The following is a 22,941-nucleotide window of genomic DNA, read 5'->3' as shown; positions in this document are numbered from 1 at the left end:
AGCACCAGAATTCAAAAGCATCAATTCTTTGGCGACCAGCCTTCTTTATGGTCCAGCTCTCACTTCCATACATCACTACTGGGAAAACCATGGCTTTAACTATAGGGACCTTTGTTGGCAAGGTAATGTCTCTGCTTTCTAGCATGCTGTCTAGGTTTGTCATTGCTTTTCTCCCAAGAAGCAGACGTCTTTTAATTTCATGACTGCTGTCACCATCTGCAGGGATCATGGAGCCCAAGAAAGTAAAATCTCTCACTGCCTCCATTTCTTCCCCTTCTGTTTGCCAGGAGGTGATGGGCCCAGTGGCCATGATCTTTGTTTTTTTGATGTTGAGTTTCAGACCATATTTTGCGCTCTCCTCTTTCACCCTCATTAAAAGGTTCTTTAATCCTCCTCACTTTCTGCCATCAAGGTTGTGCCAACTGCATATCTGAGGTTTTTGATATTTCTTCCGGCAATCTTAAGTCCGGCTTGGGATTCATCCAGCCCAGACTTTAACATGATGAATTCTGCATGCAAGTTAAATAAGCAGGGAGACAATATACAGCCTTGTCGTACTCCTTTCCCTATTTTGAACCAATCAGTTGTTCCATATCCAGTTCTAGCTGTAGCTTCTTGTCCCACATAGAGATTTCTCAGAAGACAGATGAGGTGATCAGGCACTCCCATTTCCCTCTCGATGTTTTACAAGCCACTAATGTACATAGCCAAAGCCCAGGAATTTGTTTTGAGGTCCAGAACTGAATGGAGCTCAACACAAAGATCGTCTCCTGGTTACCCCTCCCCCCCAAAAAACCCTTCTTTATCAGTCAGTCAGTCAGTCAGTTTTATTGCACATAGCCAAAGGCTGCCGCAATGTACACAGAATCATTCAACAATTAAAAAAAAATATACTGGATTGATACAAAAAAACTTAAAACATTTATATCATCAAAACATTACCTACTCTAAAAAGAGCTATAAAAGTACCTTAATATACAAGTTAAGACATTAAACAATAAAATTTATAAGCTAAAATTATCACATGGCCACTAATATATTAAAAAATAATGTTAATTAATACAACGTGCAATTATATTTGGAGTTTAGTGATAAAGATAGAATATAGCTTGATATAGATAGGGTCAGATTAATTCATCTCCTTTACAGTTGGTGGTTACCTTGGCTATATAATTTGCTCTAATTTTCCTAGCAGCAGTTGCAAAGAGTGCTACACGCCAGGTCACATTCTTATCTGTGTCTGCAATATAAATTCATGTCAGAGGGGTTCTGGCCAGGGGACCTTGTCATCATAGGTGCTAAAAATCTTTCTCTTGCTTCATTATATAAGGGGCAGCACAATATATAATACATAAGGTCCTATACTTCAGGACATCCCCTAATGCAAACACGTTCGTTTGTTGGTATGCCTCTGTGTCTCCCATCTCTATAAGCAGAGTTTATTGTATTTAATCGTAACTCTGTAAAAGCTTACCTTCTTTATCGAACGCATGACATTTAGACTCTAAGAAGCAGTAGAGCAGGGAGAATGGTGACGTCTTGCTGCCCTGTGGAACAACTGAGAGTCAGAAGTCCTTATCTACTGATTACAAATCATCCATGAATCTACCAGGATGCACTCATTAACTCAGCTTTTTCCTGGCTTCACATCCTCCTGGTCTCCCCACAGGCCTAAACCTCTTATCCCTACATCTCATTTTGGGGAGGATATTGTGCTTATGGGACACGGGTGGCGCTGTGGGTAAAAGCCTCAGCACCTAGGGCTTGCCGATCGAAAGGTCAGCGGTTCGAATCCCCGCAGCGGGGTGCGCTCCCGTTGCTCGGTCCCAGCGCCTGCCAACCTAGCAGTTCAAAAGCACCCCCGGGTGCAAGTAGATAAATAGGGACCGCTTACTGGCGGGAAGGTAAACGGCGTTTCCGTGTGCTGCGCTGGCTCGCCAGATGCAGCTTTGTCACACTGGCCACGTGACCCGGAAGTGTCTCCGGACAGCGGTGGCCCCCGGCCTCTTGAGTGAGATGGGCGCACAACCCCAGAGTCTGTCAAGACTGGCCCATACGGGCAGGGGTACCTTTACCTATTGTGCTTCCAGCTGGAACAACAGCCCCACCTTCCTTCAAAGCATGGTACGACTTGCTGGACGTTGCAAAGGAGTGCTCAGAGGCAACTTCTCCAGGAGCTTGCAACTGCAGAAAGCCCAGCCGCCCCCTGGCAACCTTCTGGTTTCTAGTCGTGCATCGAGCTTCGCTGCTTCAACCCATCCTAACGCAGCCATGAAGATCCTTCCCCTGTGCTTGGCTGTCCTGTGTTTACTGCTCCCGGCTGCCTCAGGTAAGGGATGGAGAGAATGTGCACAGTCCGTACGGATGCTGCACATGCGCAGCCGAGTTGTTTGCCTTGTCCCGGGTGCCAGAGAGGGTTCCTCCGCCACTGTCCTCATCCAGCCCATCCTTGAAATTGTCCCAATCCTGGTGCTTTGGCCAAAACAGCACCATCCATACACACAAGTAACATATCAGCAAGGCTTGGGGGCAACATAACATTTGCCAAACTTCAGGGAACCTCCCGCCGCCACCCAAAAATAAACCCACCGTCTAATGAGGCTGACTGGTGTGGTTGGTGTGTGTGTGTGTGTGTGTGTGTGTGTAGGGCCAGATTTAGGTTTGATGAGTCTCTAAGCTACTGAAAGTAATAGGGCCCTTTATATATCCAGCTAAGACGCAGGTGGCGCTGTGGGTTAAAGCCTCAGCGCCTAGGGCTTGCCGATCGAAAGGTCGGCGGTTCGAATCCCTGCGGCGGGGTGCGCTCCCGCTGCTCGGTCCCTGCTCATGCTAACCTAGCAGTTCGAAAGCACCTCCGGGTGCAAGTAGATAAATAGGGACCGCTTACCAGCGGGAAGGTAAACGGCGTTTCCGTGTGCGGCTCTGGCTCTGGCTCTGGCTCTGGCTCTGGCTCTGGCCAGAGCAGCGATGTCACGCTGGCCACGTGACCCGGAAGTGTCTCCGGACAGCGCTGGCCCCTGGCCTCTTAAGTGAGATGGGCGCACAACCCCAGAGTCTGTCAAGACTGGCCCGTACGGGCAGGGGTACCTTTACCTTTATATATCCAGCTGCCCTTTGTCAATAACAAATTGTGGCTGTTTTTTGTGTTGAATAAATGTTATATGGTAATTTATGGACCTAATAGGTCTCTAAAGCCATTTGCACATGCAACCAGTCCATGCAGAATGTAGGCACCCTATATATAGAAATGGGCAAACCAGTGATATTTTAGGGAGCAGGCTAGCAGGCGGGGCCCATTACTTACATTATAGGAGCCTACACAACACAAAACACTGTTGCTGTATGTAGGTTTTATTTTATTTCTTTTTTAATCTTATATTTTGGAAATGTACACCCAGGTCTTTTCCCTTTAATGTTTTTTTTTGGGGGGGGCCCTAAGAGAGTGGCGCCCTAAGCTATATCTTATTTAGCTTATACGTAAATCCGGCACTGTGTGTGTGTGTGTGTGTCTGTGTGTGTAAAACTGGGAAGAGGGAGATTGGAATGAAGTTATCCTGAATGAGAGTGTGGCTGGCTGGAACCATGAAGGAAGCAGCCTGTACTATGAAGATGTTCTGGATTGTCCCATTTATGATGAACTGATTGTAAAGTGGGAGGTTGGGGACCATGAGGAACATCTGGGGCCAATGGTTGTGGGGTAATGGGACTGCCACAACACTCAGAGGGGCACAGGATTCCTTACCTCCCCTTCTAAAGCCGGTGAATTTGTGTCTCCCTTTTCTCCTCTTCTGAATTTGCTTTACTCTCCGAAGTAGACAGTGATATTCCCCCCTCCCTCCGTTTATGCAGGATATGCAAGGTACATAGTGCATAATAATCTACAATGCCGGGCTGCTCGTGCAGAATGCCTCTATTCCTTCTGTCCCAAGATGTTTAAGATTGGAGTGTGCAAAAACCGCATGACATGTTCCAAAAGGTAACTACAGCTCACCAAAGAAAAGTTCTCAAAGGTTGTTGGATGAAAGTTGCACCTCTGCCCTGTCTCATTCCCAGCACTCATCGGATTTGAGCGACAACAGGCTGCCATCTTAATCACCTTTGCTAGTTAGTCATTTCCGCTAAAAATAATAATATTTATTTATTTATTTATTTATTTATTTATTTATTTATTTATTTGTACCCCGCCCACCTGGCTGGGTTGCCTCAGCCACTCTCGGTGGCTTCCAACAAAATATTAAAATACAATATTCTATTAAACATTCAACACTTCCCTAAACAGGGCTGCCTTCAGATGTCTTCTAAAAGTCAGATAGTTGTTTATCTCCTTGACATCTGATGGGAGAGCGTTCCACAGGGCAGGCGCCACCACTGAGAAGGCCCTCTGCCTGGTTCACTGTAACCTCACTTCTCCCCAAGGAAACCTACAGTGGTACCTCGGGTTAAGTACTTAATTCGTTCCGGAGGTCCGTTCTTAACCTGAAACTGTTCTTAACCTGAAGCACCACTTTGGCTAATGGGGCCTCCTGCTGCTGCCGCACCACTGGAGCACGATTTCTGTTCTCATCCTAAAGCAAAGTTCTTAACCTGAAGCACTATTTCTGGGTTAGTGGAGTCTGTAACCTGAAGCATATGTAACCTGAAGCATATGTAACCCAAGGTACCACTGTATTGGGTTTTTTACCCAGCATTCCTAATCTCTGAAGTCCAGGTCAGAGCTTAAATAAAATCTTGTAAAATATTTCCTAAAAGCGACTCAATGAGAAAGGCAGGATTTCTATTTCAGTTTAGTATCAGTGTTAAAGATTACCTCCTTTTGCCTCCCCGGTGTTTTTAAGTTAGTGCTGCAGATTTTACACGAGCAGCAATTCTGCCATCTTGGATATTGGCTGAGGGACCTGCTGAACTAAGAAAGTAGTTTTATTATGACTAACTCTGATAATCTTTTGTGCATGGGAGGATAATTGAAGAAAAGTGTTTATGATGCTTGCCAGAATTAGCCATACATTTATTTACATGCTGACAATCTTTGGTAAGGTAAGTGTGTTTGCATGCATTATTTATAATGGCTTTATAATTCTTTATAGTGAGTTTATAATGGAAAATAGTTTTATTACTTAAATAGTCTCCTAAATTCTCCCTCTTCCATTTCTTTTAGACCCAAGGTGCAACCTACCTAACTCCCAGTGTCCAAAGCAATACACAAACTGAAACGCAGCCATCCTTTGAATTTCACACTTCTCTGAATTTTGCAGCACCGTTCCCTAGTCACGTAACGTGTGCAAAAGTGCACAGGAGTGAAGAGGTGTACACAAAGAAGTATGCTTGCATGCAAACACAGTGGGAGAAATTTGCACTAAAATCCTGGCGAGCGTTTTTTTAAAAAAACCAAAACAAAACAAAATTTGCAAACTGAGATGAAGAACTGAACTTAACATTGGGAAAATGAGGAGCTGAATTTGCCTGCAACCCATCCATACCAAATACTGGGCTTAGGAATGTTTCTTATGCCAACTTAGCAGTTCAAAAGCACACCAGTGCAAGTAGATAAATAGGTGGGAAGGTAAACGGCATTTACGTGCGCTCTGGTTTCCGTCACAGTGTCCCATTGTGCCAGAAGCGGTTTAGTCCTGCTGGCCACATGACCCGGACAGCTGTCTGTGGACAAACATCGGCTGCCTTGGCCTGAAAGCAAGATGAGCGTCGCAACCCCAGAGTCGCCTTGGACTGGACTTAACCATCCAGGGGTCCTCTACCTTTACCTTACTTTATGCACCAACATGACTTCCTTTGTTTTTCCATGTGTCAACTGTTGTGGCTTTGCTATGAAGTTATTTGCTATGAACTAACCCTTGGGTTTTCTTCTTCTTTGTTTTTAAATAAGTAAGTATGCTGTTGAGTGCTGCCTGCTCACCCAGGAATCTGTGAAAAACAAGAGGTGCTTCCTCCTTCCGAGAGCCACTGGATCCTGTTTCATCCCTGACTGGAGACGTCTTCTGCTTATTCACCAGAGAATCTGAACCAAAAAAATGAAGCCTTTGCAACATTTTTAATGAGTACACAAGCTTCTCCTTTGCAATAAAAGCAAATTAAGAGGCATGGTTCCCTCTATTTCCAAGTTTCTTTTTTTAATAGTAAAGGTAAAGGGACCCCTGACCATGAGGTCCAGTCGTGTCTGACTCTGGGGTTGTGGCGCTCATCTAACTTTATTGGCTGAGGGAGCCGGTGTACAGCTTCTGGATTATGTGGCCAGCATGACTAAGCCGCTTCTGGCAAACCAGAGCAGCGCACAGAAACGCCGTTTATCTTCCCACCGGAGTGGTACCTATTTATCTACTTGCACTTTGACGTGCTTTCGAGCTGCTAGTTTGGCAGGAGCAGGGACCGAGCAACGTGAGCTCGCCTCGTCGCGAGGATTCGAACCACCGACCTTCTGATTGACAAGTCCTAGGCTCTGCAGGAGCACAATGGGGGAAAGGTAGACTGCAAAGGTAGATAAGCGGCATGGACAGCTCAGTTGGGTAGAGCATGGGGCTGATGATGCCAAGGTTGCAGGTTCGATCCCCTATAATGGACTTTGGGTATAACATTGAGTATGAAGCATGGTTGAGGTTGTGGAATGAGAGTCTAAAATGTACAGCATGTGCCACCTTAAAAGAGAATGTAATGAAAATGATGTACCGATGGTACTTAACACTGGTTAAGCTGGCTAAAATGTACAGGATGAGTAATAAATTATGCTGGAAATGTAAAGAGAAAGATGGAGACCTTTATCATATGTGGTGGACGTGTGAGAAAACAGAATTATTTTGGGAATTAATTTATAATGAATTGAAAAAGATGTTTAAATATACCTTTCCCAAAAAGCCAGAAGCTTTCCTGCTAAGCTTGATGGGAGAGGAAATTGGATCAAAGATTATTTATGTATGCAACAATCGCGGTGAGAACTTTATTGGCCCAAAATTGGAAATTACAGATTCGGCTGGCACGCATACTTATGGTACGGGAAAGGGAAGGTTCATAGAAGTTTTTACAACCATATAATCAGGAAATCACTAATGAGAGTATGGGAGAGATACAAAGACCTCTTGGAACAAAAGTGGCTCTCACCACATGAAGCATTACTGCTCAAACCACTTGGAAAAGAAAGGAAAATGGCTCACATTGATTTATTAAAGGAACATGATGGAAAATGGAAATTAAGAGATTATGATGAGATCAAAGACCACTTTCAGAGTTGGTTGCATTATCAACAACTATATGAAACACATAAAGAAGACAGCAAGAAAGGATTTAGTTATACAAGATCTAGGTTTCAAACGGAAGTTATCGAAGGGAAAGTGAAATTACTGAAGGCCGCATACAGCATACTATTAGAATGGGAGAAGAAAGATGAAGAGGTAAAATCAGTTATGATTAAATGGGCACAAGATGTAGGTCACAACATTATGATGAAAGATTGGGGAGAATTATGGAAAACTGACTTAAAATTTACAGATTGTTCCCTACTGAAGGAGAATTACATGAAGATGATGTACAGATGGTACACAACACCAGTGCAGTTAGGGAAAATGTACAAAACTAGTTCAAATATATGTTGGAAGTGTAAGGAAAAGGAGGGGACATTTTATCATATGGGTGGGATTGTAAAGTAATTTAAAAAAATTGGGAAATGATATACAACGAATTGATGAAAATGTTCCATTTAACATTTGTTAAAAAACCTGAAGCATTTTTATTAGGGATTGTAGGGAAAGATCTGCCAAAAAAGCTGAAAAACATCTTCATGTATGTGACAACAGCCGCAAGAGTTTTAATAGCATAAGGATGGAAGACTGAAGAAACCTCAACTAAAGAATCATGGCAAGAAAAATTGATGGACTATGCAGAACTGGCAAAACTGACATATAAGCTACGGGACAAGGATAACTGTGACTTTAAAGATGAATGGGAACCCTTTACAAAGTATTTGAAGATGCAACAAAGCGATCTGGACTACTTGGCTGGTTTTGAATAAACATTCATAGACATTTTATTGATAATAATCAGCTAAATAGTTTGAGGATCTATACAACTGTGTAACATGCAGAAAACAGCATTTTTAGAGAAATCAAAGACTGGAACTGAGGGAAGTCGGGGGGTGGGAGGGTTCTGTGGGGGGAGGGGGAGGGAGGAAAAATGGGGGGGGATAAGGATGATATGTTTCTGGATAATATGTTTTGTTTAAATTTCGAATAAAAAAGTTATTTTAAAAAATCCAAAAAGACTGGAGTAAATTCATTGACTATTTAAACCAGGACTGTAGAAGTTTGAAGACACTAGCAGGATTAAAATAAATCTTACGACATGGATTTGAATAAAGAGGAAACTGTGAGATGTAGATTGGAAATAGAAAACTGTTGGCGGGAGGGAGGGAAATCATTGCTCGGCAGAGCGGGGGGGGGGGAAGAGTTGTACAAATGAATGTGGAAATTTACTCTTGTTTGGTTAAAGTGCAAATTTAATTTAAAAAGTATTCAAAACAATAATAATAATTCAAATTGCCCTATTAGTATTTTGTAGTTTTGCCTTCCTTCCAGGTGGTGGCATCATATGCTCACTTTCAGAAGAAGAAGAAGAATTGGGGGAAGGAAAGAAGGAAAAGTTTTCCCCTTGGTGGATAAATTTCTGTAAAGAGAAGGAGGAGGAGGAGGAGGAGGAGGAGGAGGAATAGAGGAGAGAGCTCTGTGGTGTGATTTTTATTTTCTGTGTTAAGCACCAACAAGAAGCAGCTTAAAGATTTACAATTCTTATTGAGATATAATAAGGTAAACGGTGTTTCTGTGTGCTGCTCTGGTTTGCCAGAAGCGGCTTAGTCATGCTGGCCAAATGACCCGGAAGCTGTACGCCAGCTCCCTCGGCCAATAAAGTGAGATGAGCGCCGCAACCCCAGAGTCAGTCATGACTGAACCTAATGGTCAGGGGACCCTTTACCTTTAAGGTTATATCAGAGACTATCTTTTATATGTGAAGCTGAGGCTCCAATACTTTGGCCACCTCATGAGAAGAGAAGACTCCCTGGAAAAGACCCTGATGTTGGGAAAGATGGAGGGCACAAGGAGAAGGGGACGACAGAGGACGAGATGGTGGGACAGTGTTCTTGAAGCTACCAGCATGAGTTTGACCAAATTGCGGGAAGCAGTGGAAGACAAGAGTGCCTGGCACACTTTGGTCCACGGGGTCTTGAAGAGTCGGACACGACTAAACGAGTAAACAGCAACAACATCCTTTATATACCCAGTACATTGCTGCAGCCCACAGGAGAGCTTCTCCAGCAAATTCCAAAGATATCAGAAGCCAGCTCCATAGGAACTCAGAGTAGGGCTTTTAGTGTGGTTGGCTCTGTTCTGTGAAATAGCATTCCTCTTGAGATATGGCACTTTCTGGAAACAATGTGTAAAATAGTGGGAAAGATGGACGAAGGACACAGCCCTGTTAGATTCACAGCTCTTTATTACAGTAGTTAGAGCTGCTCTTGGAGTCAGACTCACTGCAGCCTAGCCGGTTTGTAATGGTTCTAGGGGTTGCTCGTGTGTAAATCGACACCACACCTGGCTGGGTTACCTGGGTGAACCCTTTCTGTCTGGACAGCCACTCACCCGTGGCTGTCTCAATCGCTGGCAGAATTCGTCAGTGGGCGTTTCTTGAACTTCTTCCAGCAAAGAAGCTCTTTGATGCCTAGTCGCCGCCTACTCTCCCTGCGCGGAAGCCTTCTGCGCAGGGAGGGTGTGGGCAGCGGAGGACCCGTGCTCTCCCCGCTGGTCTCCGGCGAGGAGTCATGGAGCCACCTCGCCGATTCCCCCATCTGCCCCCCTTCTCCACTGGTGCTACGCTGAATTCCTTCCCCAGTAGATGGGCTGCTTCTCTCCCTCCCGGGACGCTCTCCTGAACCCCTCTGGAGCCCTCCCTCTCCCTCTGGCTCCGATGGCAGTTCCCTGACATGGCTGCTTTATATAATACTAAGTAACCTGTAACAGCTGTTGTTGTTTAGTCGTGTCCGACTCTTCATGACCCCATGAGAGCTCTGTGTGTCAGAGAGAGAGAGAGAGAGAGAGAGAGAGAGAGAGAGAGATCTGGCTAATTCTGGAAGCTGGAGACACAGAGGCTGGTCTTGCTGTGTGCTGAAACCCAAAGCCCCTCCATTCTACAGTGGTACCTTGGGTTACAGATGCTTCAGGTTACAGACGCTTCAGGTTACAGACTCTGCTAACCCAGAAATAGTACCTCGGGTTAAGAACTTTGCTTCAGGATGAGAACAGAAATCACGCAGCGGCAGCGGGAGGCCCCATTAGCTAAAGTGGTACCTCAGGTTAAGAACAGTTTCAGGTTAAGAACGGACCTCTGGAACAAAGTGAGTTCTTAACCAGAGGTACCATTGTATACTCACATCATGTTGCACATATGTGAAAATAAAACCATAGATCCTAATAGACACCACAGCCTCCTCCGGTCTTCATTCCAGGGAAGCTGAATCCTGGGTAAACGATGGACTCTCTTAACACAGAGAGATTGATTTGCATGCAATAGCAACAACAGCAGTAATTATGGTTTAGTAATCACCGATACCTTTATTTTCCAGGCACTCCATCATTCTTTCTTTTCCCCCTTTCTTTCTCTTCCCTCTCTCTGGTATTCAGAGGGATATTCGCCTCCAGTGATTTGTTCTGGGTTTTGCATCTCTGCCAGGTCTTGCAACAGGACAAAACCACTTATCCCCACATCTCTGCCTGGTTAAGCCAGTGTGTTTATGGGTTGGACAGCAGCCGCACCTTGTCTCAGGTCATGGTGATGGCATGCTGGACTTTCCAAGCCAGGAGGAGGGAACCACTTCCCAAGGAGCCTACAAATATAGGCAGCCCAGCCCTCCTCCAGTAAACACTGGACACCCGTCTGGCTTGTAACGCTGCATTCACCTTTGCTGCATCAGTCCACCCCAACGGAGCCATGAAGATCCTTCACCTGTTCTGGGCTGTTTTGTCTGTGCTGCTCCTGGCTTCCTCAGGTAAGGGATGGAGAGTAAAGAAGGGAGAAAGGGGCTGCTCAGCCAATAGCCGAGTGGAAGGGAGAAAGGAATTGAGATGTTCTATTTCCTCACAAAGGAAAGGAGCATTTCTCTCTAGCTTTTCTGCCATAGAAGGATAGAATCGTAGAGTTGGAAGAGACCCAAGGGTAAGTGTGGTGTAGTGGTTAAGAGCGGTGGACTCGTAATCTGGTGAACCGGGTTCGCAATCTCCGCTCCTCCACATGCAGCTGCTGGGTGACCGTGGGCCAGTCACACTTCTCTGAAGTCTCTCAGCCCCACTCACCTCACAGAGTGTTTGTTGTGGGGGAGGAAGGGAAAGGAGAATGTGAGCCGCTTTGAGACTCCTTAAAGGGAGTGAAAGGCGGGATATCAAATCCAAACTCTTCTTCTTCATCATCATCTAGTCCAACCCCCTTGAAATGCAGGAATCTCAGCTAAAGCATCCAAGAGAGATGGCCACCCAACCTCTGCTTAAAAGCCTCCAAGGTTTCCCAGACAGCTAGGTCCAGTGGTCAGGGATGATGGGAATTGTAGTCCAACAACTTCTGGGGGCAAAAGGTTGGGAAAGACTGGAAACTGAACAGCAGTAGCTTTCCGCGAAGTTGGAATGCAGCAGTTATCCAGATATTTCTGGGGTTCCCCACTCTTCTCATAAAACTTGAAAACTTGTGCCTCCTTTTTTCCCTCTTCCTAATTTACCGTATTTTTCGCTCCATAAGACGCACTTTTTTCCTCCTTAAAAGTTAGGGAAAATGTCTGTGCGTCTTATGGAGCGAACATGTGGTTGGTCACTGGCTCCCTTTCTGGCCCCGCTCCCTTGCCCAGGCCTCCATTGTTGAATGTTCTGCAGAAGGAGGCCGTTTGTTTCCCCATCGACATGTGACTGGCTGATTAGATTATCTGTCTGGAAACTGTAGAAACGGCTCCCTTTCCTTTCCTAAAGAAGCTGCAGAACTGTGAGTTGAACCCTATAAAAACAGGATTTTTTCCCTTTGCAAAGTAAGCTCAACAACTTTGAGCTGATCCTCAAAAAATGGGGCTTTCCCCCTTTGCAAAAGAAGCTGCACAACTGTGAGCTGATCCTCAAAAAAACAGGGCTTTCCCCCTTTCCTCCTCTAAAAACTAGGTGCGTCTTATGGTCAGGTGTGTCTTACGCAGTGGACAGTAATCTCTCTCTCTCTCTCTCTCTCTCTCTCTCTCTCTCTCTCTCTCTCTCTCCACTTCCCGCAGGATTTGCCTTTTTCAAACCACACACCAGACGGCAATGCTATGAAGTCAACGGTGCTTGCAAATTTTTCAAGTGCCCCTCTCCCATGCTTCAGATCGGGAAATGTGGAATCCTGAGGAAATGCTGCAAAAGGTAACTTCAGCTCGCCAAAGGAGAGGTCCTACAAGTTGTTGGGGTTCTTCCCTCCCCAGCACCTTCTGAACTGAGCATGCTGAGAAGACAGAGCCAAAGCTGTGGGGCAGTTAGCTGGGGGGGGGGAGGGTTTGGGGGTTTTTTGCCGCAGGTGAAGCCTCCAAGGGGTGCCATTGAGGTTCTCAGCCTGTGTTTGTGTGTGTACGCAAATGTTTGTGGGGCGTGCCAAACTGGGTCTTTGTCCCGGGTGAAATAAAGCCTAGTTTTGCCCCTGTAAGAAGCCCCTGATTTGAGCTGCCATCCTAAGCACGAGCCCATCATTTCCATCAAATTTAATGGCACTCGCTTCCTAGGAAACACATTTGGTTCCCTGCCCACCACCTCCAGTACTCTGAGTTCCAGAAATCCAGATCAAAGCTTAAATGAAACCCTGTACAACCTTCCACAATTAAAGTCGCCGTGAAATCCAGAGTATATTACTGAACTAAACTGATTTCTATCTCAGTGTTCATGATGACCTCCTGCTTGCCCTCCCCAGTGTTTTTAAGTTGGTATTTTACTTGAGCAGTAATTTGCCAGTCTGGATTCAGCCTAAGGGATCTACTGAACTGAGAAAGCAGCTTAATTGTATATTTCTGATACCTTTGTGTGCAGAAGAGGAGCAATAACAAAAGTTTTGAGATGCTTGCTAGAGTTAACTATACAATTTTTTTTTTTGCATGTTTACCATAATTTGTACGTTAAGTGTATTTGTATGCTTTGTTATAAGATTTATAGTTTGCACATCAAAAAGCCATTCTCCAGGGCTTCTATGGATAAAAAATGAAAATGACTTACAGTACAATGCTTATTTAGGTTAACTGTGCAACTTGGGTAGGCAATCCTATGGCTACACTAGGGGCCAAAATTGTGGAAACCTTTTGGGGAAAGTGTGTTTCCAAAGTTTGATGGTTCATAACACCTGATTGGCTCTCTAAACACTCCTGCTCATTGGCTACATTCAAATGAAGGAAAGCGACTGCAAATCAGCCTGAGCAAGTTGTGCTTCCTTTTTCTGGTTATTTGGCTATAACTTTTGATGGAATACAGATAATTGAACAACCTTTATTGCATTACATTCTTCATTAAATTATCTTTCCATTGATATATAATTTTATGGTATTACTCACCGAAAAAGTGATCTTATGAAACATCAGAAATACACTTTTTCCCAAAAGGTTTCTAAAATTTGGCCGCTAGTGTATTGTTGTTGTTTAGCCGTGTCTGACTCTTCCGGACCCCATGGACCAGAGCACACTAGGCACTCCTGTCTTCCACTGCCTCCCACAGCTTGGTCAAACTCATGCTGGTAGCTTCGAGAACACTGTCCAACCATCTCGTCCTCTGTCGTCCCCTTCTCCTTGTGCCCTCCATCTTTCCCAACATCAGGGTCTTTTCCAGGGAGTCTTCTCTTCTCATGAGGTGGCCAAAGTATTGGAGCCTCAGCTTCAGGATCTGCCCTTCCAGTGAGCACTCAGGGCTGATTTCCTTCAGAATGGAGAGGTTTGATCTTCTTGCAGTCCATGGGACTCTCAAGAGTCTCCTCCAACACCATAATTCAAAAGCATCACTACTGGGAAAACCATAGCTTTAACAATATGGACCTTTGTTGGCAAGGTGATGTCTCCGCTAGTGTATTTATCTCCATACAGTGGTACCTCGGGTTACATACGTTTCAGGTTACATACGCTTCAGGTTACAGACTCCGCTAACCCAGAAATAGTGAAAACAAATTCCTTCCAGTAGCACCTTAAAGACCAACTAAGTTAGTTCTAGGTATGAGCTTTCGTGTGCATGCACACTTCTTCAGATACTACTGGAAGTATCTGGAAGGATACTGGAAGGAATTTGTTTTGACTATGGCAGACCAACACGGCTACCTATCTGTAACCAGAAATAGTGCTTCAGGTTAAGAACTTTGCTTCAGGATGAGAACAGAAATTGTGCTCCGGTGGTGCGGCAGCAGCAGGAGGCCCCATTAGCTAAAGTGGTGCTTCAGGTTAAGAACAGTTTCAGGTTAAGAACGGACCTCCGGAACAAATTAAGTACTTAACCTGAGGTACCACTGTATATCTGTTGCATTTGTACAAACCAAGGACAACTCCACATATAAAAACTATGCAAATGTTTAAAAACTATTCCATGATTATTATTATTTTTTTTTAAGAGGAGGCTAGCCTATTGGAGCAAATGGGGCAATGTCCCACTAAGCTCAGTCTGAATTCGACAAATCCCCACCAGTCTGCTTTCTTCCTTGCACCCAGTCCAGAGATTAGCCCTGGCTGTCCTCTTTCATGTTGCCTTTGCAGAACTCAAGGAGCATGCAAACACAACTGGAATCAGTCGATTGTTTGGTTCCCACACCTGGTTCCCAAGACTCAGCTGATGTCACTGGTTCAAAATGCTCCCGTTGCAGGTGCAGGCTGAGATAAAGATCTTCACCTGGAAGGCTTTGCTGAAAGGGGAATTCAATAGGTGCCCGAACAACATGGTTAAAGGTGCAGCTCAGGGCTTTCACACCCAAGAGACATAGGCAACACTGGGTGGAGACCACATTCCAGTTGTACACATCTAGGTCACATCAACAACACACATGTCAAGAACTCTGGGAACCAGGCAGAGGGCCTTCTCGGTGGTGGCGCCCGCCCTGTGGAATGCCCTCCCATCAGATGTCAAGGAAATCAACAACTATCTTACTCTTAGAAGACATCTGAAGGCAGCCCTGTTTAGGGAAGTTTCTTTTTCTTTTTCTTTAAATCAACCTTTATTATACATAAATCTTAAAATACATACAATTTCAAACATCACATTTCAGACATTACAAATTATAGACATACAAATGAATATAGAAGAAGAAGAAGAAGAAGAAGAAGAAGAAGAAGAAGAAGAAGAAGAAGAAGAAGAAGAAGAAGAGAGAAAAGAAATAGGAAAAGAGACAGAATATGATTTTATTTATAAGGGGGAAAAAACCTTCCGACTATACCCGTTGTACTATTTTGAGATTAATTTTTTTACACAGTTTCCTGAAAATATTTTCCTCCTTTTTGATTCTGGTTTCCTCTGATATCACCTTATGTTACAAGACTCATTCAATCTCTGCCATAAAGCTTTTGTTATCACAGTAACCTTTGAGATATTTTTTGATTACTATCCATTCTTTATTAACATCTTGTATCGAGTTTCCGCTCACTAATCCGGTTATCCTTGCTAACTCTAGGTATTCTAACAATTTGGTCTGCCATTCGATTTTTGAGGGGGTGGTTTCACTTTATTATTATTATACAGAGGCATAAGATTTCTTTGAATGTGCTTTGTGGGTGTGACCAAGGTTAGCACAACTAAGGAGCCTCAAATACCATATCCATCGTCTTAGCAGATGCCCAGCAGCCTCTTGCTTAAAAAGGTAAAGGTACCCCTGCCCGTACGGGCCAGTCTTGACAGACTCTGGGGTTGTGCGCCCATCTCACTTAAGAGGCCAGGGGCCAGCGCTGTCCGGAGACACTTCCGGGTCACGTGGCCAGCGTGACATCGCTGCTCTGGCGAGCCAGAGCCGCACACGGAAACACCGTTTACCTTCCCGCTGGTAAGCGGTCCCTATTTATCTACTTGCACCCGGAGGTGCTTTCGAACTGCTAGGTTGGCAGGAGCTGGGACCGAGCAGCGGGAGCGCACCCCGCCGCAGGGATTCGAACCGCCGACCTTTCGATCGGCAAGCCCTAGGTGCTGAGGCTTTAACCCACAGCGCCACCTGCGTCCCCAGCCTCTTGCTTAGAAGTAGGCAAAAGATAGTTCAGGATCTGCAGGCTTTTGCACCGATCCCTGCTCAGTGGATCTTGGGATTCTAATTAAAAAAAACAAAACAAAGTAAATCCCAAAGGCCTTTAAGGTCTTAAGAAGATTAAAAGTAACCTTCTACTTTTTCTTTTATACCTACAATGGGAATCCTATATTGTTTACACTTATTATCCATATCTCCCAGTTAACTCTTTTAAGGAATTGGTGTGTGGTTTTTACTTAGTGTGAAGGTGAGTTGGGACCCCTGCTATATAAATAAATGCATAAAACAATGTCAAGTTATTTATTCTTGTCTCCAAGTTTTTTACGTTACCTTTCAATATTAATTGCCCATTTATTCTGCCCTGCACTGTTATCTTCTTGAGCGCTTCCTTTATAATTTTTACATCGGATTCAAGTTTAGCATCCTCTAATTTAGCATTTATCCTCTGTTAAAATCCATTTAATTTTTCCATTTAAATTCCTCTATTACTGAAAAACTTGATCCATACAAAAACTCCCTTCCTTCCTTCCTTCCTTCCTTCCTTCCTTCCTTCGACTTGTAACAATCATTCTATTTCTTCCCAAATCTAGAAGACACAAAAAAAACTCAGAAGCATGTACACTTTCATTGTTGTTCTTGAAGGGAATTACTGATTATGCAGCTTGCTAGATTTATAATTACCTTAATTATGTAGTGTGTTAATTGAACAGGCACTGGTTGTGCTAAGTATAACTAAGACAGCTTACGAAATACATGCAATTTCAGTTTAATGGACCAATGAGTGCTATTTGCATATCCCATTAGTTACGCACAGGGTATCAAGTACGTAACTTGTTAGCTGCTCAGAGTATGAAAGGCACATTGCACTATACATGTAGTCTTTTAATTGCACAATTGGTGGCCCAGTTAATGTCACGAGGCTTGCGAAAGTTCACGAGGAACTTTTTAAAAACAAAATTTGCATACCAATGGCGAGAACTGAACTTAAAATGGTGAAAGTGAGAAACTGAGATTGGCAGAGTCACCCAGTGGGGTTTTGGTATGTTTCTGATGGGGCAACATTGCTTCCTTTGCTTTTTCCATCTCTCAAAGATTGTGACTTGGCAATGAAATTGAAATAATTATTGTTGTTTGCTTTTAAGCCCAATGTGATAGAAGACTAATTGCTGCCTGCTGACCCAAGATCCTTTGAAAAATGGGAGATGTTCCTTCAACTTTGAGAGCTACTGGATCCTGCATCCCCCCCCCCCCAGCTGGAGATCCCATCCATTTATTCACCAGAGAATCTGGCTCAAAATGAAGGGGCTTTTGCAACATTTACAATGAGAATATGAGCTTGTTCCCTTGCAATAAAAGCAAATTCAAAAGATTTGTCTCCTTGGTTTGAAGTTTTCAGGCCTGAGTGCTGTTGGTTATCTAGCCCAAATGCCACCTTACAGCCATAAGAGGGAGGTGTTACCAGGCATGGTTGTGCGGAAGTCCAAAATGTAATGAGGGGGGAAAGCCTAAAAGGGGGAGTGAAATATACTCGGAGTCAAGAGTGGATTTCATGCTCTTTATTCAGCTCATAGTGGTGAGGAGGAATGAATGTTTCCCCAAAATATCTGCTTTATATACATTATTTACACAATGGGCTGCACGTGATTGGTTAAATCCGGGATTCTCCTGTAGGCCAATCAGGTTGTGGATTCAATCAGGTTGTGGATTCAACTTGGAGCTGGATTGGGTGGCTCCTGCAGACCAATCAGACTGCTGCATTTTGGATCCTATTGTTCTAGGACCAATCAGACTGCTGCATTTTGGATCCTATTCAACTCAGTACATAACAGGGAGAAGATCCCCAAAACAATCCAATGAGGAAGGCTGAGCAGCAGTTAGGACAGGCCTCCTCAACCTTGGCCTTCCAGATGTTTTGAGACTACAATTCCCATCATCCCTGACCACCGGTCCTGTTAGCTAGGGATCATGGGAGTTGTAGGCCAAAAACATCTGGAGGGCCGAGGCTGAGGAAGCCTGAGTTAGGATGAGGAAAGAAAAAATGAGAAGGAAGGAATGTGAGGGAGCAAGGGGCCAGCTGGAATAATATATGGGGGAGGCAGGTAACATAATCGATCACAATACACAGCATACCACACGCACCCCATTTGAATGGCAATGCACATCAACTTGGAGCTGGGCCCCTAAAACATTTTATTGCGGGGAGGGGCAAAAGGAACTCAGTCCCAAGGAGTTGGCTTCTATGGGAGGGAGGGAGAAGAAATTTGATTTGGTTTTAATGGAGAACCAACCTAACTGGGACTTCCTGAAACAAACATGTCGACGGAGGGAAACACAGCCATCTTTCAAAATTCACAGTTCTCTGAATTTTGTAGCACATTTCTCCAACCATAAAGGTAAAGGTAAAGGGACCCCTGACCGTTAGGTCCAGTCGCAGATGGCTCTGGGCTTGTGGCGCTCATCTCGCTTTATTGGCCGAGGGAGCCGGCGTACAGTTTCCGGGTCATGTGGCCAGCATGACTAAGCCGCTTCTGGCGAACCAGGCTTGCTCATATTTCGCACAGTGCAACAAAATATGTTTTATAGAATCAATGTCTTGAGCACACGAGCAAAGTCTGTCCTGGTAGGGAACTCCTCTCAACCTGCCATCCAACACTGCAGAAGGAAAGACGTTTAGTCTGGCTTTGGTGAAAAGCCTTCGATAATTTGGTACTGTCAGGTTTTTTAATGCAAGATGTTAACTTAAAGACATGCCCATATTGTACTCCTACTGCCAGTGGACTACAGATTGTGTGTGATCGAGATCGCAAGTCACTGTGTGCATTATCCCATTATTAATTATTATTATTATTATTATTATTATTATTATTATGAGCCAGTGGTCCACCTATCTCAGTTTTGTCTGGCAGCAAGCTCTCCAGAGTTTCAAACCAGGACGATTCCCTTCCCTATCAGAGATTAAACCTTGGGCTTCCTGTACACAAACCTGATGCTCTACCAATGAGCTATGGTGCTTCCGTAAATGTGGAAGACACAGGGCACGGGAGACGAACCAAACAGCAACCTTGATTTCAAGCTGCAACAGCTCCAGAGCTCATCGATTTTGTAATTTTTTTCACTGCAGTATTTGGAGAAAGCGTTGCGAAACTCAAGAAGGGTAATGCCCACAGTTGCAAAATAACATAGCCCAGGTCACCGGGGACAAAGAGTCAATGTGGGTTAACAAAGCCCGTAATGAGCGACGGTGGAGGACATTTCTTCACAGACATGTCAAAATCTGCTTGCAAAATTAGCCGCTGTGTGTGATCTGTTTCAAGGGGGGGGGGGTTGAATCGAGATTTTTAGAACAGACCTGTTAATTCAGCGGATGGCGCCACTTCAAAATGCCAACAGAATGGACAAGCTAGGTTGCTTAGAATCACAAAATGGTCAGCTAAGAAGTGGAAAACGCAAGAACTACCAACTGTAGAAGAATGGCAGATGAAGATGATGGACTTTTCGACTTGCAAGTGAAGATAATGGACTTTTTGGAGCTAGCCGACCTGACCGGGAGAGTCCGCGACCAGAAGGAGGAGTACCACCAGGAAGAATGGACAAAATTTAATGATTATTTCGTTAAATACGTTAAGTTAAACTAATTGGAATTAGCTTGCAAATACTAGATCGGCCTAGGATTTTATGTAAGTTAAATGATGAATTAATATGTTTAATCCTGAATTGAAAAGATAGAATGATGTTACGAGATTAAGTTAAGTTTATAAGTACTTTGATTTGGAAAACTGTTAAAAAGATATGCATTGAAGTCCAACCAAGGGAGAGCGAGGAAGCCACTTAAGAATGTTAATAAGCATAATTTTAATAAGGTTATGATTTATGTTTGTTTGTTTGTTTGTTTGTTTGTTTATAATTTTGCGAAAACTATTTAAAAAAATTGGGGGGGGGGAATAGAATCACAAAATGGTAGAGCTGCATGGGACCCCTGCAATGCAGGCATATTTATTTCCAATCCCTTCCACACAGCACCATCCAAACAGCCTGACCCAAAGCCTGATATCTTGGCCTTTGAAACAACATACATTTTCTACCCACAAAGAATTCTCACAGGACTGAAGTGTACAAATGCCCACAACCTCCAACAACTGCAGCCTTACACAAAAACAAAACAAAACCACCCTTCTCAAGTCCACAACACCATAATTCAGCCTTTCGCCCTGCCAAACAAGATGTGTTCTGGAGACTATCTTCAGCTTATAATACCCTGCTCGCGGGATTCGCACAGGCCACCAATCTGCTACTGGGCCAAGTTCAAGGTGTTGGTACTAACATATACAGCCGTACCTCCGTTTACGTAACGCTCTGGTTACGTAAACCTCGGGATGCGCGCGCGGCAAACCCGCTGGGCGGCTGCTCGATCTGATCACCGCGTGACTGTGCTTGCACCGCAAGACGCACGGTGGGCAGCTGTGCGCGCTGTGGGGCCGTATTAAACCAACCAGCAAGCCACAATTGGCCCCCGGGCCAGACTTTGGACATGACTGACTTACATCATATGAGCCAACGCAACGCAAAACACTGTTGCTGTATGTAGGCTTTATTTTATTTATTTATTATCTTATATAGTGGTACCTCGGGCTAAGTACTTAATTCGTTCCGGAGGACTGTTCTTAACCTGAAATTGTTCTTAACCTGAAGTACCACTTTAGCTAATGGGGCCTCCTGCTGCCGCTGCGCCACGGGAACACAATTTCTGTTCCCATCCTGAAGCAAAGTTCTTAATCTGAAGCACTATTTCTGGGTTTGTGGAGTCGGTAACCTGAAGCATATGTAACCCAAGGTACCACTGTATTTTGGTAATGTACATCCAGGTGTTTTTTTCCTTTAAATTTTTTGGGGGCCCCCAAGAGAGTGGGGCCCTAAGCTATAGCTTGTTTAGCTTATACGTAAATCCGGCACTGATTCTGGGACACTTGGAGGGTCTGTGACAGTTCAGGCTTCAGGACCTAAAAAATGCAGATCCACCACTGTTTCCATGATGTGCATAATTTTCTATTTCTCTTGGGTATTCGAAGGCACAATCGGCAGCTCAGCTCAGTGCTTTTCCCTGGCCTTGCATCCTCCAGTTCTGGCTGCATGCCCAAACTTCTTATCTCTGATTCCGGTTAGGCCAGTGTGGTTTTGGGTGGGCCAGCAACCCCGCCTTGCTCAGGACTTTGTGGAGACATTCTTTTTAAAGAAGCAGGGAGAAACCCAGACGCAATATATTCAAGCCGGCAAGGAGAAGAGCCATGACTGTTGCATGACCTGAGCAGGGGCTGCCAGGCAAAGACACAGAGCGTGGCCTGTCAAGCAGACACTCCTGGGGTGGTTATTTACTAGCTTGACCTGCCATGCAGCTGTGCCCCTGACCTCTTCACCGTCTGTCAGGAACTGGTGTAATCTGAGTCCCAGAAACCCAGCCCTGCCAGGGAAATCCAGCCCAGGCAGGGGTGTGAGCTGCATCAACTGAGCTATTGGTGCAAATGGCCTGGACTGGGAAGGAGAGTTGGAGGAGAGGGAAGTTATGCACTGGAAGGATACAAAAGCTGGAGAGATGGGAAGAAGAAGAGTTTGGATTTCATATCCCGCTTTACCACTACCCAAAGGAGTCTCAAAGCAGCTAACATTCTCCGTTCCCTTCCTCACCCACAACAAACACTCTGTGAGGTGAGTAGGGCTGAGAGACTTCAGAGAAGTGTGACTAGCCCAAGGTCACCCAGCAGCTGCATGTGGAGGAGCAGAGACTCGAACCCCGTTCCCCAGATTACGAATCTACTGCTCTTAACCACTACACCACAATGGTCTTGTGCCTGAAGAAAAGCAAATGAAGTCTTTTAGGGGTAGAGGCATCAGTACATTGGAAGACTGTTCCATACCCTAAATCATTCCTCTGATGAAGATTGTTGTTGTTTAGACGTTTCATTGTGTCCGACTCTTCGTGACCCCATGGACTAGAGCACACCAGGCACTCCTGTCTTCCACTGCCTCCCGCAGTTTGGTCAAACTCATGCTGGTAACTTCGAGAACACTGTCCCACCATCTCGTCCTCTGCCATCCCCTTCTCCTTGTACCCTCCATCTTTCCCAACATCAGGGTCTTTTATACCCTCCAAAATTTCTCCTATGAAAATAGGGATGTCCTAAGGAATAGCGGGATATTCTGGGATCAAATCAGAAACAGGAACGGCTTCTGTAAATCCGGGATTGTCCCTGGAAAATAGGGGCACTGAGAGGGTCTGCTGTTCCCATGTAAAACCAGACAGGGACCTGCAATGCTGATATTTTGTGGCTTGCTAAAGACCTCTAAGAACATGCTGGGCCTTTTTCATGTTTTGCCAAGTTTTGTACAGAGTTAATTTGATTCAGGGCTGGATATTTGTTCTGTATTTTATGGTTTTTGCTTCCTGGAGGTTAATAAACCAGCTCTGTTGGCAAATACACCAATTGGTGCTCCAATCTTTTCTGCAAATATACTCTGCTCCATCTAGGTCATGTATGCGATTGGAGCATGTACCCAGGTCACAGATAGTTCCCGAGGGGAATATTTTATATTGAACTTATGCCAGCTGTTCTAAGGCCAAGATCCTTAGAAATAAACCATGCATAAAGTTCAGACTGGCACCTATCATCAGAATGCCTACTGCATTTTCATAGACTTATAGAATTGCAGAGT

General features: G+C 44.5%; 2 long non-coding RNA genes across 2 annotated transcripts in view; one reads left to right on the top strand and one right to left on the bottom strand.

Annotated features, from left to right (window-relative positions):
* LOC307212113 overlaps positions 1-22,941 on the bottom strand; it is a 150,771-nt gene that overhangs the window by 24,885 nt on the left and 102,945 nt on the right. The window lies entirely within an intron of this gene.
* Positions 10,813-17,605, top strand: LOC307211951. The gene is made up of 3 exons (XR_013836635.1): positions 10,813-11,038; positions 12,290-12,419; positions 17,379-17,605. It is a non-coding gene; the product is annotated as an uncharacterized lncRNA (long non-coding RNA).

Source organism: Podarcis cretensis (assembly GCF_951804945.1).
Source record: "Podarcis cretensis genome assembly, chromosome: 3".
NCBI classification, from domain to species: Eukaryota; Metazoa; Chordata; class Lepidosauria; order Squamata; family Lacertidae; genus Podarcis; species Podarcis cretensis.
This window is presented reverse-complemented; position numbering and strand designations above follow the sequence as displayed.